The sequence below is a fragment of the Leptosomus discolor genome, chromosome 9 (genome assembly GCF_034619465.1).
Source record: "Leptosomus discolor isolate bLepDis1 chromosome 9, bLepDis1.hap2, whole genome shotgun sequence".
Taxonomy (NCBI): Eukaryota; Metazoa; Chordata; class Aves; order Leptosomiformes; family Leptosomidae; genus Leptosomus; species Leptosomus discolor.
This window is the reverse complement of record NC_141399.1, coordinates 21070915-21076622: the sequence shown is the minus strand read 5'-3', so window position 1 is coordinate 21076622 and position 5708 is coordinate 21070915.

Here is a 5708-nt window from a genome sequence, read left to right as displayed (position 1 = left end):
TTTGTTGACACGTTGATGGCTGAAATGTGTGAGAAATATGTGAGAATGTTCATAAACTATCAGATTAGCAAAACACTTCCACTGAAATAAACCACTAAATTATCAGAAATACAAAAGCAGGACTATCCCAAGAGTGAGCATGCCCACCTGATTCAAATGCAGTTACAAATTTGCCTTTAGCTGCCTTTTGCCTACAGTCTACAGAACACTATAGAAATGGAAAACCACACCTGAAGTCAGTCTAGGCATGCAGACAGGATAGTGGGTACATACACAGATTTCAGGCCTGGACTCTTATGCAGCTGCCCATCTGGAGTTCCATATGAAAAAAACCCAACACACAAAACCTGTAGATAAACGACTACCACACTCTGCTTCTGTGCAGGTTTTTTGTGGAGTTCTAGGCACAATGGCTGGTGAAGGTTTTGCATCATCAGCTGCCTCTTCCTCTTACCCTCCTCAGAACTTACTCATGTTAACAATTCAATAAAAACATTTTCAAAAGTTTTTCCGTGGCCTTATTTTTGTTTTTATCTGATCCTTGAAGTAAACAGGCTAATTTCTGTGTGAGTTAAGATTAAAAAAGAACCTTTTCACTCATACCACAAATTTTCTCTTGGTCAAGGCATTTCCTTTGCTTACCCTGGCCCGGTTGCCTTAGGTAACAATACTGTCAGCTCCTGTGGCCTATTCAATCCTAACTTTCTAAATGCTAATTTTCTTCCAGTTTCCAGTATTGCAAGACAGGGGAGGTAAAGCTAGATTTTGAGCAATGCAATCACTATACACTCTTTCACACAGAATCACAGAATGTGAGGGGTTGGGAGAGACCTCAAAAGATCATCTAGTCCAACCCCCCTGCCACTGCAGGACCACCAAGAGTATGTTGCACAGGAACGCGTCCAGGCACCTGAGAGTCTAACTTCATATTCAGTCAAGAACTTCCCTGCATGCTCTTTTGAAAGAGCCCTGGCAATATAATTAATTTCTTATGCCTTCACCCACTTCACACAGTCATTAGATCTGAAAATTTTCACAGTGAAAATACACACAATACACTGAACTCTGCTGTCTGTAGAGACACATGTCATATTTGTAGCACAAGATCACACAACAGTCAGCCACATTGTACTAAGTAACTACTTCAGACGGCATCCCCTCCACTCTTGAGGCTACCCAGAGAATAGAGATTATAAAATATCCTAATCTGGGACCACCTGATTTCATAACCTTACTATTCCTTAAAAAGTATTTTGCATATGTCAAGTATTTTTTAAAATTAGCCTACCAGCAAAGGTGAATCTTCTCAAGCTTAAGTCTACAATTATAATTTCTGTTTGGAGGATTTATTCTAACCCCAGTTTCTACTCACTGTAACTACACTGGAATGCAATACAACATAGCTGACAAGAATGCCTTATTCATGGTGCTTTGATATGAAGTTTGAGCTTACCTAACAGAACTTGGATTTAATTCCTAGAGGAAAGGGCTCTTTTAAAAAGAATACAGAAAAATGCTCAATGCTACTACTTGATTTCTGTAATCTCTTCTAGTAAAATGGCAGCACAGAGCATGTCAAGGCTTAAACTTAACATTCACTTTCTTCATTTTCAGCCACTTTTCTCAAGTTCATTAATTGATTCTGTGTCTGTAAACCTGCTGGCAACTGGATACTCCACTTCATATGCACTTCCTGCCCCAGTGAGTTTAAATGCTATTTTACACACGCAATTGAACATTAAAAGGGCAATGTTACACACTAGGAATTTCATGCATCTGTATTAACGCTGACTACTGTAGCAGACAACTGGCTTCCAAAGCAGCCCCAGCATTATCTTGTAGATACTATTACCACAAAATGACAAAAATCCTAATTAGGTCACTCCTTCCAAAAATGAGGAAGTAGGCAAAAGAAAAATTAGGGGTTTGTTTTTAAAGTAACATTAGGGGCATTTTTAATTTTTCTTTTCTGCACAATTATGAAGGCTTCTGGGTTTTTTTAAATGGAGAGTTAAAAAAAAAACAGCTCAAAAGGGCAGTATTATCTAACTCCAGGAATCACAACTTGTAAGGAAGCTATCAAATATCATGGAGATGATGCACAGAAAAACTTGTGGCAGAAACAGAAAATTAAATTAATTAATTAAATAATCTGTCCCTATCATCACAGCCAAATACTCATCTATAAAAACATACCCCTTTGGTGCCCCACTTGCTACAGAATTCTAGCACTATCCTTACTGACACTGGTGTCTTCTAAGATCAAACCTTCAGCCTGCACCTTCTTACTATTTATAGTTGAGCAGGGTTTCACAAATATCGATAGAAAGCATTTACTGAAGTTCCTTGTAATTCCTAGTTCTACAGACATGAAAAGTTATTTGTCCCTCAGAAAGCTGAGATATTATTACGTATATTAATAAGTATCCTTTGAAGTATATTTTTAATGTATGTTGTATTTAAATGATGGCTGAAATGTGTGAGAATGTTCATAAACTATAATTTACCTTATAATGATCTCAAACAGCTATAAATAGCATAATGCTTTGTTATTTCCATGAATACAGCAAAGATTACCACAGCTGGACTACTTTGCAAAGAATTTCAATTCCTACCAACCCTCATGGTGCTAAAAAGCATCTTGGATAACAGACTTGAAAACAAAAAAAAAAGATAAAAAAAACCCGCAACTTTAAAATATTCTGAGTTTCTCACACCAAAGACATGTTGACCACTGCTACCATGCCTTTGAACACCTATAATCCTGCTGTTTAAGAATGGGAAAAGTGGATATGAAAAGATGCCATCAATCCCATCCTGTTAAAGTACGAGACCATCACAGACACACAGTAGCTGATACATGAAAGTAGCTGAAGGAAATCTGCCTTCCACCTTCAGCAAGGATTTGGAACAAGAGTATAAATTGCTCTGAGTTGATGGATACATTTTTTCCTCCCTTATCAATCTTACTCTCATATTGCTACACATAGGCTTCTACATGCGCTTCCATATTCACTTGTTGGTCACGACCAACAGAAAGGAAGCATCTAGAAAAAAGACACAGTACGGGACTGGGGGGGGAGGACGGGAACTCATAACCAAGCTTCCAGGTCATCATTGCCTCTGCAAGTTGATTACTCAACTCACTACTAATCTGCTGCACAATGCAATTCGATTTCAATTTCCCACGGAGGTGGAGGAAGGGAGAGAGGTGAAAGTACCCAGCTGATGAAGCTCTGCTTAGGCTAAAATCTGTTGAAAACTCTCTGCAGAGAAATGCACAGAAGGGACTGCAAAGGAAATAATGACTGTTCATGTTTTCCCCCTGACCTTTTCCCTTACTAACAAAAATATTTATTACTCACTATCATTTTGTTCAACTTTACTCACAATACCCTCTAACGTGTACCAAAATCCTATCTCAGAACAATGGATTTTTTTTTTTTTTCCTAACAGGAATAGAAGGTGATTCGTTTTCTTGGAATTTTTTTCTTAATCAAAAATCTTAAGATTTTGGTAATTAAGTAGTGCTACTTGATATATAGCTTAAACATATTTTTCCTTCTCCTAAAGGCAAGATTTAAATGCCTCTGACACCGTCACTGGACTAGAATTTATTTGTGATGCCACCTTAACAAAACAGCTCCTGAACGTTTCATTACAAACACTGAACTTTTTTTCAGTGTTTTGAAGAGGAAGCTTGACAGAGACTTATATTTTGCAAAACCCATTTGCTTCATTACGGGTACATTTCAACATTAGATCATCAAACACTTCGTCAGTTTACTTCCAACGTAATCTGTCATTTCCACAGCAATAACCTACTGGAAGTTACTCAGTCTGCATTATTTCAAAAAGACCAGCTAGCTCATTAGTTTCTTATCTATCTACCTGTTTAATTATATCACATAGTATAACTTCATTAATTTTAACAGAAGTTATATGTCATTCTACAGACTGATTTTCTTATTTTGATCCTGTTTCTAATAGATATTTTGATCCTTGCTACAGAAACTGCCGTTCACACAGTATGAAGTTCAGAAAAGATAAAGCTCGTTTTGTGTAACTTGAAGTGCCAAATGCAGCACACAAAGAGAACATGATGACATTAACCACAATTCATAACAGTTGACCTTTGAACCAGATCAAAATGGCACTTCTTCAAAACTGTATCTGCTGTAATCAAATATAATGTAAAGCAACAAGGATTTTCACTCAAATATTTACAGAGGGGTGTTTTTAATTATACAATTGAACTATTTCAACTTCATTACACTGGGGAGATTTACATGAGCTTATTATGACTTTATAGACTTGATCTGGTTTAAATTATGAAACTCATTTATAACTTCCTATGTAAAGATCCAGATTAGAATTTCTTTAATCAGCTCAAACGTATAACATTGAATTAACCATTCTTACAGTGCGCTTTTCCTGACAGGAACTTAATGTACACACACACAAAATAAGTATACACATTTGCTCAACAGAAAACCAGTGAAGTAAACAAAGCAAAGGCGATATGCACTGGCACTGTGATTGATAGGCAATTAGCACCAGGTATGACTTGGGCTGTACAGAGTCCCAGTATTTCAAAGACTATTTTTGAAAGTGGTCTTCTAGGTCCACTTGCCACATAATATGGCTGTCAAATCACCATGGTAATTCTGTTTCATTAAAACATCAGAACATGTTTTGGTCAAAACTTCACTTTATCAGAAGTCCAACTACTTAGTACTTAACCTACTTCACCCAGATTTCCATTAGAAAGAAAAATAAAAGAAAATATCCTAGCTGTGAAGGTGACTCTCATAACTAATATACTGAAATGCATTTGAGAAATCCTGCATCTGATTCATTTTGAGTGATCTGAGGTGTGAAAGCTGTGCTGTCAATCAAAGCAGGGACTTGGAGCAGGTTTCTCAAAAGCCAAGTCTGTACCTCAGAATCCCTGACAAGTGAGTGACACATTGAAGTATCCATCCCAACGGAAATGTAAGTTTTATAACCTCCATACCCCTACAAATGAAAAAATTGTCTGGTTAGCTATATATATCCATGTTATAAAAGAGCGGGATGCATTCTAGTTTCATTATTTTAGCCTGATAAAGACAGATCACCTTCTGATCGATCCAAACAGCCATCACAACACCGGTAACATTATGTGGAGCCTTTTCAGAGAAAAGATGAATAAAAATAGCTGTCAATAGTTAGGATCCCTGTAGAATGGTTTCAAAAGTGACTAATATTTTGAAAAACTGAAATGGATAACTAGATTTCATTTTAAGAAAACAGGTGCTAAAAATAAGCCTTTATAAGAGGTCTTACGTAGGTAACTCAGAAACTGAGAACCAAAATGGTCTTTACATGTATTTGAAAACTTCTTGAAAGAATGCTAACTGGGGTACCTGGATCGAGAAGCCCATGCTTTGAATTCCTGAGTGCAGACTGCTTCACTGATGTCATGAGGAAAATCCTCATTGTACTAGTTTTACTAAGAAATTGGAAATTCACTTTAGTAGATAATACAGGTCCTACTGCTACAAATGCAGCAGTTATCATTAAGTCTGATCAATTTGCAAACAACAAAGGAACACCATTTTTTGGAATATTTGAACACAATTATTCTTTAATACTTTAATGTCCAATAGTTCTCGAAGTTAATTGGTCAGTGCACAATGTCAGAAATTTCATAGAAAATATTATGC